Source organism: Sciurus vulgaris (assembly GCF_902686455.1).
Source record: "Sciurus vulgaris genome assembly, chromosome: 6".
Lineage (NCBI taxonomy): Eukaryota > Metazoa > Chordata > Mammalia > Rodentia > Sciuridae > Sciurus > Sciurus vulgaris.
Genome location: NC_136466.1, coordinates 133,695,485 through 133,709,322, shown reverse-complemented (window position 1 = coordinate 133,709,322; position 13,838 = coordinate 133,695,485).

Below are 13,838 nucleotides of genomic sequence, written 5' to 3'. Positions count from 1 at the left end.
AAACAAAATCTGTTCATTTTCTTCCACAAAGTTTTCAATGCAAGAAAATCTGGAACTTCTAAACATATATGGTTTTATTTATTATTTATAAATGGAGCACTTGATTACAAACAATTTTGTTGACTTAAAAATTGATGTACTATAGTATAATCTTAGCGTGTTAAATAATCCTTTTAAATAACATTTCAGTTGTTCAGCCCACAGCTTGAGTATTCTGGGTGATACCACTAAGAAGCATGGACAATTTAAAGTGACAAGAAACTCACTAACACTCTAAGCATTCCATTTTACCCTTAGAATTATTTGACAACATCTCTTTCTCTTGAACCAAATTTATTTTATAGTACTTTCCATCTATATCTATACTCGTTTATATCTTCAAGGGCCTGTAGGCCTAGTCTCTTAGTGCTTCCAAGTGAATTCTTCAATTATTTATTAAAACAAAAACTATACTCTTTCTAGTTCTCTTTACTGTATTGCAACATGAATCATGAACATAATCACATAATACATACTTTCTACTCTACAATGTAGCCCCCTGAAGTAGAATCTATGTCTCTTTAGATCATTGTTAAATCCCAAAAATCTTAGCACAACACCTAACACATAAGATGTATTCAAAACGTATTTGTCGAGGCTGGGGAGACAGCTCAGTTGGTAGAGTGCTTGCCTTGTAAGCACAAGGCCCTGGGTTTGATCCCCAGCACCCAAAAAAAAAAAAAAAAAAGAAAAAAGAAAATTGTTTAATGAAGCAAATGAAGTACAGTGGGTTATATTTTTATTTCCAGATTCTCAATACTTCTTGCTGTAGGAAAGTCATATGTCCCATTGTTATCACGTGACTACATTGTCTTTTGTGACAGAACTCATCCCTGCCCATTGATGTGGTCCATGTTCCCTGGTTGAGAGAGGTTTAGGAGCCCTTGCCTGGTTCCATTAGTTCTCTTGCAGTCTCCCTTGGCCACAAGACTGACATGTTCCACTACAGGCTGTGATTATGCAGAGTCCCTGAATATAAAAGTCCTGCAACCCACCTCAGCCTGGAGCAATACTGCCGCAAATCCCAGAGTACCATTATGTAGGATATAAAATCTGTATGTCTGTGTGTGTGTCTTTGTGTGTGACTGTATTTGTGCATAAATTAATATATGCAAAACTTATTACTATAAATATTCGAATAGCATGCTTTACTTCTGTTCCAAATTATTTGATTTCTAATTAGAAGATGTTATCATTTTCCATTTTTTGACAATAAGAGTTTACTTTAGTTCCAGTCTTACATTATCTCTCCACAAGTTTTCCAGGCTAAGTTAGTTATTTAGCAATCTCTTTTGCAATTCCCTAAGTTTCTTGAGAACTTGACCTCTCTTAAAGGGTAGATAATTATCACCAGAACTATTAAAACTGCAATGCTCTCTTACCAAAGTTTATTTTATGTTTTTAAACATGAAAAAAAATTTTACTCAATAGGAAATTGAAGAAAAGAGAATCAATTTACTTTCTTTCTATTATTCTGAATACTAGACTAATCAAACACATCCAGAAGCCTGGAGCAGTTTTGTCCTTTGCATTCATAATCCCTGCCTTAGGATTTATTCTGCAAACACGCCACACATGGAAACATGCTATATACAGTATTACATGATTCACATCATACATGCTAACATGTAAGAAAATGAAAATGCAAGATAGAAATTAATGCACATGCCTATTAATAAAGAAATGGTTCAGTGAATTGTGAAACATTTATTAGATATAGTCATGTTTTTGAAAGTTATACCATGACCATTTAATACTGTTTAACGCATTTTAAAATTCTAGTGAAGTCCGCATACAATGAAATAATCACACTCCAAATATTGTCTTTCTGGCCTCCTGGTTGTTGCCTATAACATTGCTCAGACCAGTTGTTTCTGCAAGTGTGTTTATGAAATCCCCAGATCTCAAGGAGAGGTCTGTTACCTTACTTATGTGTCCTCACTGCCTGATACAACAGAGGTAATAAGCTGGATGGATGGAAATAATACCTGTGGATTTGAAGATAAGTGTCCAGTACATCCCAAGATGTTTTGCCCTTGGGAGAAGACTGCTGCTGTCACAGTAATCACTTCAGTGAGTAGCAGGGGACTGTCAATGATGGTCATGTCCTTCTCAGTCCCAGTCCACTACTGGTGAATGCCATCCTTCACATCTATCTGCATGGTTAGGAAAAATAGTTCTTCAAGAAATAATTATGACTTCAATGTGTATGCCTGTAAAGAATAAGGGTAAAACTTGTAACCAGAGATTATCTTATTTCTTTGTTGTCTTGCCTGGATTGCATACTAGCTTGTTTGAGTCAGATGCTTCATGTTTAGCATGAACACAACTGGGATGCTAATGGCAACAATTGAGCTCTAACTTCTCATTGCAATCTCCAAAATCATCCTGACTTTGCTCTAATGCTGGGCTCCACGTACAATATTCAAAAGCCATTCCTAGGACAGAATCTCCTGAACATACTTTATAATTAACAAAGGAATTTTGCTTGAGTCAGACTACAGGACAAGAAATAAGTGTTCCTGAAAGTTCTTTTCCTTCTTTCCTTGGTTCAATGCATACTGTGCTTTAACTCATGCCTCTGGTTCTAGAATTTGGCACTGCCTCTCACAGTGTTAAGCATCTGGGCTTTTAGGCTTTTCAGAATGCTGTATACTTTAGGAAGGTCAGTACTTTGTTACAATTTTCCAAAGAAAACAGTCTTTGTTGCCATAACCTTCTTGTATAACCAAGTTCACAGAGCCTGGAAGCATTTTGTAATTGTATTGAAACAGCAAAAACTGCCCTCAGGGACCACCCAAGGGACAGGGATAAATTGGTTACCTCCATTAAGTGATCTTTAGGCATCAAATTTTAGTAGAAATGTTGGGGAGTAAGTGATCACTTTAAAATGAAGGTTGTCTGAGGTCTGAGAGTGCAAGTTGGCCTATATTTAATAACTGCAAGGTCATTGCATGAAATCAGTAAGAGGAAGCAGAGAGAAGTGGGTATCTTATTTCCATACTGTGCTCTGATGGTATGTGATGTCAGCAGACCTTCAAAATGGAATGATTGCCTTAAAAATATCATCTTGTTAACAAAAAAGGAGATCAAAGAATGTAGTCCAATATCCAGTCATGACACTGTAATTTAAAAGTGCTTTGCAATGGTTCCCATCCCAGGACCTCAAATTCTTTTTTCTTAATTAATTTCATTCATCAAAACTGCTCTAAGGGCCAGAGATTTTTATGGCTTTTTTGCAGAGAAGTTAGGATACATGCAGGGAATTCTCAATTATGCACGCTAATAAGGGAGGAAATCAGGAGTGAAGATTATCCCAAATAATGGATAATCCAAAAATCCTTTCTCTTGGCTTTTAGAAGACATAACATTATTTGTTGTTGCTAATTTTTTTCTTGTTCTTTTTGCCGTGAGACACTGAGCAGGATGGTAAGAGAATGAATGACAATGCCAAACTGACCAAATGCTGGTGGGGAAGATGACTCATGAACAATGAACAGTCTGAATAGTAAATGAAAGATCTTATGTAAAGGATGTAGAAGATTGCAGGAAAACACACATAAATCTAAAATTGGTGTTGCCAGGGAGAAAACATAGTTCTTTCCACTGTTTCTGTACTATATTAATAAACTGACTATTAATCTATTTTGGATAAAATGAAAAGAAAAAAATTAAATGAATCTAAACTTGCACTGCAAATTTGAAATGCTGAATTTTAAAAATACCCTCCAGGCATAAAAGTATACGTATACATATTTTGTTTAGGGAAAATCTGATTGTATTTGTTAATTAAGGAATTGCTTTTGTCACTTTTTAAAGTGGGTTCAGCAACTAATTAATAAGGGAATAGAGTTTGGAATAAGAGTAAAAAAATACTAGGTATTTGGTTCAAAATGTCCCAAACCATTCCAGGTATTCATATCCTCTGTCACCTACAATAGGAAGCATCTTTATTATGGCTATACATGTCCTAAACAGTTCTCATTGGTATCAGTGTTCTTACAACGGATGCACTGGCAAATATGCAGAGTGTCTTCCAAATCCAAACCACTGTTAGGACAGGGATCAAGAACAAGAGCATTCACTCACTCATTCATTCATTCATTCATTCATCTATCCATTCATTCATTCACCTCCTGAATACAAAACACTTTGTTCATCAGATGAAGGATACTGCATATGTGTGTAGCAGATTCTCCCTGAGAATGAAATTAGCCCAGTGATAATGAATATTTATATAAGAAGCAATTAAGTCTTTTGGCAAGCAAAGTTGAAATAATATGTATGCTCTGCATGTAAGTGTGAGGAGTGAATTTATTTTTTTTGATCAACATTCTACATTCTTCCTGCAAGTTATGTACTTATTTTAACTACTTTAGTCTCTACAGTAAGGTTACCTTAGTACATTCCTACTGCTATAATACCTGAGAGTGGGTAAGTGAAAAATAACTTCTACTTTCTTGCAGTTATACAGGCTATAAGATCCAAGATCAGTGTTCTGGAAGATTCTTGTCTACTGTGGACTACTCTCTGCTTCCAGGATGGCACTTCTTGCTAAATCCTCACATGATTCAAGGGCAAAAATCACCAGTGATGCTCCTTTGAACTTGTTCTCAAGGAGCTAATTCATCCATGAGGCACAACTATCATGACTTAATAACTCCCGAAGAAGCCCCATTTCTTAATATCACCCAAGTTCAACATATGAGCTTTGGAGAAATACATAAATTCAAACCACAGCAGAGTATTAACACATCCTCCCAAGTACAGAACAAGGTCAATGAGGGACTATGATCTGACAAGGGCTATAGGGCTTCAGGGATGTTCCAGATCAGATCTCCACTGAAAAAAATTAGGGAGACCGAGGATGGAGACATGAATAGAAATGTGAAAGAAGCTGTCCTGATTAGGGTTGCAGGATACAGAGTGCTAATACGGAGCTAACTATTGAGAAAGAGAAATCCTCAGTCACAACTTTCACAACCAATACTTTATATAAATTAAACTGAACTCAAGTGGGAAGGCTACCTTTTTCTTTCTCTAGGCTCACAAACGTGCAGCTTCATGAACCTAGCCTAGGACTAGGTTGAAAGAATCACATTAGATACTCTATTATAAAATGTTTTAAGACTGGCAGAATAAGTTCAATGTCTTGAGTCACTTGGTAAGTGCTTTTATTGAACACAATCTAACAGCTGCACCTAAATTTACTAAGGTAGACAGCTCTAAATTAGAAGAAGCCACAATCATTTTATAATGTAGTTACACTGCCATCACTGAGAACCTTTAGTGCATCAATTACAGCATTGAAATGGCTTCTGTTAATTCATTGGTCTACATTATATCATGCATTATATGATGTTAGAGAATTATGGTTGCATATTCCTATGTTGTAACACCAACCTGGGTCCAATATCCTCTGCTAGTTCATAGACGATGGCTGAACTTACTGAATTCAACTGATAAATGAAAACAGAAAAGTTAACTACTACTGTTCAGTCAACACTGGATTTAAAAAATTCACTTTAAAAATATGAACAACAGTTAACAAAGTAATTTCATTGTTTTTCTAGGTTTAGTGATCTTCGAACAAAATTTTGCATCAAACTGTTTTTTCCAGTTGAAAAATGTTAAGAACTTTCTTTATATGTTTAAACCTTTGCTAGCCACTCTCTCTGTGATACAACATCAAAGAAATTCCTTGGGGAAAATTAGATAATCAGGTTTGTGAGGGAAGAACTTTCATATGCTATCACCATTACTCACTAAACTGGGGTGGAGTATAATTTTGTAAGCAAGGAAGGATCAAAAAAAGATGACAAAAATCCTCTTTAGTCAGGTTCTTAAAACTGATCCAAACAATGTTAGATTTTTATCTTCCATGACAAATCAGGTGTCAAGGTGAATTTGGTTACCACTTCCATTGAATGAACTTCTCAATTAAATGACAACTGAGTGATATGCTCAAGCTGCTATAATTTAACAATATAGAAATAAAGGCCTTTAATCTCTTTATTTTCCTCAACAATCCCTCTGTCCATTTCAGCATTGGAGAAAGGTGGAACCTTGTCATGAATGCTTTTGAGAACAAATAGCCACCCTTTTTTATTAGAGACTGGGAGTTTAGCTTATTAATACATGCCTCAGTCTCAAGTAAACTAATGTTTGATTTTTTTCATTCCTGTAAAACTTTGATGCTTACAACAGAATGTCACCATCAAACACAAAGATTATCATGGGTAACAAACTGGTTGGTTGGAATAGAACTTGATCTCTGCTCAGTGAGGATGCTTATTGTAGAAGGTGATACCTTTTGTCTTTTTAGACTTGGCAATGATTATCTTACATACTTCAAATGCAAACCATTTACAAATACAAAAATTTTACTTTGACTTAACTGCAAAGAGGTCATCTGAAATTGCGAGGATATTTTTCATGCTTTTATATAAATAGTCTGGTTTTTCTTTTTATAGTTTTCAAAACACTTTAAAATGTTATCTCTTTTAAGTCTCACAAAAGGCCTCTGGAATAGTTAGATATAAGATTCAAAACAAAACATTTAAAAAAAGAAACAGATCATGCAAGTTTTAGAGATTTTCCCTAAATTTTATGTACTGTAAATATGGCAAATTCAGAAAGAAAACTCGAGTGTCTGGTAATTTGTCCAGAATATTTGTAGTTACCTATATCCTACCATTTATTGAAGAAACATGATTTATCTATTTATTATACAAATCAACAACTATATAAATGGATAAAGTTAGAATATGGTTTAATTTATTAATAATATCACCTATTTTAATAGCCACCATTTTGACATTCATGTATTTTTTAGTGGTTATCATTAGTAAGACAGAGATACTATAGAAGAAAAAATTTTCACTCATCTTCTTTGCAATAACTACTATCATAAGACAAGTAGTATTCCTATTTACTCATTAAACATTAAGGCAGAAATTGTGAAGTAGAATCATAACAAATGCATGAATGTTGACCAAAACCAAGGGACACTGGGAAAAAATTGTGAATATAAGTAAAAAAAGAACCAAGAAAATTATTCTAAAAGAGAATAGGGTACAATTCGGGAAGAGAGAGAAAGATAGTGTTTAAGGTAGAAAGAAAGTTATCTGGACATGAAATATCATTAGAAAACACTTTTTTTTTTTAATTTAACAAAAACAAAAAGAAACAAAAAATTTGTGGATATCATTGAGTGATTTCTCTCAAATTCTCATTTTCCAGTCCTGAGGAAATTGTCACTAGTCTTTCCAAAACTGGGACTGAGGCAATGCCAGGGTCTACCTCTTTTGGAGCCCAGGGAGAGTTGTACTCAAAAGGGGCAGATCATCCAACAAACTCCAATTACTTAAGGCATGGACCAACGCAGCGTGGGAGGAAAAGGATAAGTACTAAAATATGGGTGGCATGAGGACCTTGGAGAACAATAGAAGTAAAGTGGATGTTTAGGGAGAAAGAGCAATCCAAGTTGGGTTATTGAAAAGTAACAATTACTTGAAAGACATACCCATACTACTCAAGATATAGAAAAAAAGGAAATTTCTCAGGAGCTTAAAAACCCAACAATTCTCATAAAATTTAGATTTTCACAGTGTCAGTATGATTGACTAGAGAACTAAAATGCTAATAATTATTTTTATGTGTTGACATCACAACACCTGTAGTAGTTTAGATAAGTGTCCCTGCAAAGCTCATTTGTGAGAAAATGCAAGGATGTTCAGAAGTGAAATGATTAGATTATTTGAGCTGTAACCTCCTAATCAGTGGGTTGATCCATTGATACGTATTAACTGGGCAGTAACTGTGAATAGATAAGATGTGATTATAGAAAGTAGGTTATAGGGGGCATGACTTCATAGTTTATATTTTGTCTGTGGTGATTGGAGCTCTTTCTGCTTCCTGGCCATGTTCTGAGCTGCTTTCCTCTGCCATTCCCTTCTGCCATGATGTTCTGCCTCACCTTGGTTTCAGAGCTATGGAGTTGGGTGACCATGGAATGAACCTCTGAAACTGTGAGCCAAAATACAATTTTCCTTTTCCAAGGTTTTCTTATTGGGTGTTTTAGTCACAGTGATGAAAAAGCTAACTAAAACAATGCTAATAAAAAACTCTAGGATTCTTTGCGAAAGCAACAGGTTGTTGTTGCCTATGCTTAATGCACTTAGGAATTCACAAAACATATGATGTTTTAGAACAAGGAATAAAGAAATGCAGATGAGTTTACTTATGAATTGTACCATTTATTGTTTGGGTGAAGATGGATAAATTATTTAAGTTCTTTTGACTTCAGTCTTCTCATCTGTTAATCAGGATAGTGGTAACTTCTCCATGGTGTTGTTTCAAAGATTCTATTACATGATATATAGAGAACTTTTAGTATTATATTCAGTGCTTGACTGAACTGAGTATATAGTAGCACTAATAGCAAATGAAAAAATTAAAATATTAGTATCACAAAATTATTGAACTTTTGGCAGCATTCCACACATGTGAATGATGTATAGAACTTGATTTCTTCTCTGCATTTACTTAACTTTGTGATTTTCCCTGTTTTCATTTCCCCAAGCAGTCCCTGGAGTGATCTTTTCAATTGCAAAACCAATTAAGGTCCCCTCCAATTACACTCATAATGTATCCAGTGGTCTGTCAAGTCCATCTTCCAACTCCCACTCTCACCTCTCCCACTTGCTCAAGTTAGGTTTCTCTCAGTTTCTTAAGCACATTAAGCAAGTTCTTGTTTTAAGATATTTGCTACAGTCATCTCTTCTGCCTGGGATGCTCTTTCAGTAAGCAGCATAAATTTGATTAATTATCACCATATTGATTTTAGCTTACTGCAGGGTTTCTCAGCCCCTGCACTGTTCCCATTTGGCAGTAGGTGACTCTTTGTGGAGGTGGAGGTGGTAGGGAATCCTGTGCTTACAGGATGTTTAGCACCATCCTTGGAGTCCATCCATTAGATGACAGTAACATGCTTCCCACCCCACCCTTCCAAGTTGTAACAATGAAAATGTTTCCAGACATTGCTAAATGTTCCCTAGGGCACACCATCACTCCTAGCCTCCACCAGCGCACAGATGCATTGAGAACCACTGACTTTGTCCCATGTTCTCAAAGAGGTCTTTTCTTATTTCTCAATCAAAGGTAACCACTGAGTCACTATTTATCACCTCGTCATCTATCATACCATCATATCATATCTATTTAAAAACACTTTGATTACCTAATACTTTTTATTTAATGATTTACAGATGCTCCTTGGCTTACAATTAGGTGACATCCTGATAAACCCATTGTATGCTGAAAATATTATGTTGAAAATATATTTAATACACCATATCTACTGAACATCAAAGCTCAGCCTTGCCTATTTTCAATATGCTCAGAACATTTACATAAGCCCCCCCAAAAATAATCAAACATGAAGTTTATTTTATAGTAAAGTGTCAAATATCTCCTGCATTTCATTTAATACTGTACAACACTGAGAATAAAATAGAGAATGGTAGCATTGTCTTGCATTCTTATCATTGTAAAAAAATCATAAGTTAAACCATTATAAATCTGCAACCATCTGTACTTGACTATTGTTTTCTTTTTTTGTTTGTTTGTTTGTTTTGGTACAAACAAATCCAGGGGTGCTCAACCACTGAACCACATTCCCAGCCCTTTTACTTATTTATTTTTTAATTTTGATATAGGGTCTTGCTAACTTGCTGAGGGCTTTGCCAAGTTGCTGAGGCTGGCTTTGCCTCAGCCTCCTGAACCAGCAGGATTACAGGCATGTGCCACCATGTGCAGTTCCTGTGTCTTGAGTACAAAAGCCTTATAGGCTTATATAGAGCAAAGACGTGTAAATACACACATACATAAAAATCTTCATTCTACTGTCATGTATAACTAACTGGACCAAATTAAAATAAAAAAAAATAGCTTAAAAAATTGTGAAGAGAAAAAAATCTGTACTAGTCGAACAAATGGATTGATGAAGAAATATGTACAGTGTCTGGACTACAGTTTAGTTTTATAAAATCTGTCTCTGAATATGATTTTATGTTAGTAATTTAAGGAGTAAACATTCCTCATTAATGGGGCACTTATTATGTATCAGACATCACCTGAGCTGCTGGCAGTGCAGTTGTGAACAGGACAAATAGGATTTACGTTACTTTTTAAAACATTTTTAGTTGTAGATGGACACAATAACTTTGTTTTGTTTATTTGTTTGTTTTTTTATGTGACGCTGAGGATCAAACCCAGTGCCTCACGTGTGCTAGGCAAGCCCTCTACCACTGAGCCAAAACCGCAGCCCAATATATGTTAGTTTTAAGGGTATTTATCAGGCATTTTAAAGTTGTAGGGGGACAAAGAATATTTTTGATAAAGTGTACTCATTGCAGGTATCAAGTGGGAGGAAGAAACATGGTCTAATTACTTGTGTATTTCTTAAGTCCCAGTCTTCCAGGTCCTGCCTTTTCTCAGCACTTGTCTGTGGTCAAACCAAAGAAGAACTGGATTTGTCTTTCCCAATTGTTTTTTTCTGTGCACGTACATATGCACATCTATAAAAGAAAATTATTGGAATAGTTCTTATAAATTATCTACAAATTATAAACATAATTGTGTTACATAAGTGCTTTATGTAGCTAGGACCTTATTCTAAACATTATTCTATAATTTGCTTTTGTTACATGATCATATATGTCAGATTGTTTTTTCTATATCAGTTTATATAAATTCTAATTGCTTTTCTAAAGTTTTAAATAGAATTTGATATTATGGTTATATTGATTATTGGACAATGGTTGAGTTGTTTTCATTATTATTACAGGGTTGCAGGCTATATGGTCTGTGTTGTACATATTCAATTGTACTACTATATCACAAATGCAGTCATAAGCAATATAGAAATGAAGGGGTGTGGCTGTGTACTAATAACATTATATTTTATTTACAAATCAGAAGCTTCACTTTTTCAATTCCTGTTACAGAAACATAAAAGTGAGTATAAATATGCTAGTAGTAACTTAAGAATATCTTGTGATAGATAATAAATAAATAAAAGCAGAGTAAAAAATATTCATCTAGTTAATACTTGGCTTTGGGGAAGTATAAACACCCTAAATTTATGTGATTATCATTATAAACAAATTGTAGATGTGAAGAAGTAGTGGGGAACAATCCAAATTTAAGTTTTCTTTTTTAAAATTGTTGCTGAGCATAGCACATGCCTGTAATCCCAGGTACTCAGGAGACTAAGGAGAGTGAGACAAGATTAAAAGATCAAGGCCAGACTCAGCAACTTAGGTGAGACCCTTTCTCAAAATAAAAAAAATAAAAAGAGATTGGAATGTAGTTCAGGGATAAAGTACTCCTAGGTTCAATTCATAGTACCAAAAAGATAATAAATAAATAAATAAAATGTGAAATTCATGGATTATTTTATTTTATTTACTTGCTTTCTGTGACAAACAATATTGTTCAATGAAAATGGGTGAATTTGGTCCTGCAACATTTCTTCCTGTCTCCTTAGTCTTTCCCCATGTGTTTCTTGTCTGGCTTATGCACCGGGCTATTTTATATGTGACCTGATTTTTAATCATTTAAGCCTTGTACTTGGTTGCTTCTCTTACATAACCTCTCCTACTCTCTTTTTCTTCCATCTGTTTGCATTATTAACTTTGGTTGATTAACAAATCTGCTATCTCACTCCTGAAAAGATCTATAAAAGTCAGAAGAATCTCAAGTGAGGTATTACTTTCTTGTCATTTTCAATAGTTAAAAGTTTCCCAAGCAATTTTTATTACATCTTGGAAGACATTTAAATTTATTTAGTTCTAGTTTAATTTTGATTTGCAAATACTGAAAAACAAACCCATGTATCTTTCAGAAGAAAACAAGTTCATATCATGGTAATAATTCCCATAATAAATATGAGCAATTCCAGGAAAAATACAAACTTGTGCATAATTATATATGGCTTAGATTAATAAACTTTAGCATCTTGAAGTCTTCTGTGAGAAGATTAGATTGTTTAATTAATCCACCTTTAATACATGTGAGATATTGACTGGGGGAAATGCTGTAAGTACTAATATAACATTGTACAGTGCATAGCTGATGGCTTCCTTTCATTGAATAAATATAAATTGAACATGATACTGATGAACTATGACTGTCAATAGGCAATGTAAACTGCTGAAAATCCTTAAAAGTTTGGGATGGACAGTGAAATCACTAACTAAATGACCTATCTGGAAGGCTCAAGGTTTATAAACATAAAATTGACACTTTTGAAATATGCCTTACTTATAATTCTTCACTAGATTGGTCTATGTTAAGGTAGTCTGATATAATCACATCAACTTTTCATAAATATGATTCTTTATAAATAAAATAGTCCACACCTCTCATGCTTTGTATCAGTCTATTTTTCATTACATTTTGTGCAGACGTGTGACTGAGACACCTGAAACAGCCTGGATGCCTGACTCTTACACCAGGAGTTTCATAGAAGGAAATGCCAAAGACCTTCAGGAAACACTTAAAGTGGCAGCAAGGACCGTAATGGGAATCATGGCTTGAAGACCATCTGTTGAAAAAATCAGAACGTCTGGATAAATGTTAGCCCCAAGGCGCCTGAGATTGGCAAAAACTATTCTATCATGAACAGGTCTTGGATTTAGAGGGAGATGATTTCATTTGACTGAGAGTAAGGAGCTAATTTGAGACACGTGTGAGCCATATTTTATGTCATTCATTCATATCTCAGGTGCAGAACACTGGGATTACTCTCTCAGTTTTCACAGTAGGTCTGCAAGTTGTGATAGTAACTATCAGTAGATTTTCCTCCTGTGGGGGAATTCCAAGCATCCAAAATGAATATCTAACTTTTGAGGAGAAATAAATACTTGTCTAAATCATGCATTCAATTCCTTATTTTTCAAGTATGTGCTTTCTCTGCTTTTATGAACAAATTCTGGGCTTTGATCGTCAAAGAAGCAGTCACACACTTAAGGTTAAAAATATGTCTATTTTTGGAGGTATTATATCACAGAAAAAGAAATACTATTTAAATCTGAGATTAAAATCATCTGCTAAGAAGAATATACATTTCTAGAGAATAGTAAGTATCCCTTTCAAAATATGTTATATAACCTGAAATGAAATTATTTTTTATCCCTCACTTTTTATAATATTGAGTGCTCTCTTTGGAAACATATTCTTCTATTTCTGAAAGAGGACTGCTTGCTTGTATACTTCTCGGTGGTCACAGAAGAGGCTTGCTAATGGAAAGTGGATTTTTCCATTTTATAGAAGAGTCCCCAAAGAGGAATTACTGAATAAGAAAGATTATTGTGTTTACAAAAAAAAAAAAAAAAAACCCTCTTCTCATTCTTAAAATATGAGACCAAGATCAGGTCTAAATTGTCTACCTATATCATTATAAGTAAGTTCTTAGGGTTCCAGGACAGTTGTCATTATTTTGGGTGAGCTGGGCCCTGGCTCCTCACCAGTAACTTGTCTAGGTAATCAAGGATACTGTTACTATAGGGGAGGTGGGTTAAAATAATGTTGCTTAGATATGATATGTTGTAAAATGCAGCATCTTCTGTGGTATTTCTGTCATAAATGAAGAGCCTGAGGGTAGTCATGAAGAAACATTAGAGGTCCTGGGTAAATGTTATCCTAAAGAATGAAATGAGCAAAATTCAAACTGACTGATACTTCTATTGAATGCTGATGTTAGAAATCTTTAATGAAATGTTACTTACTTAAAG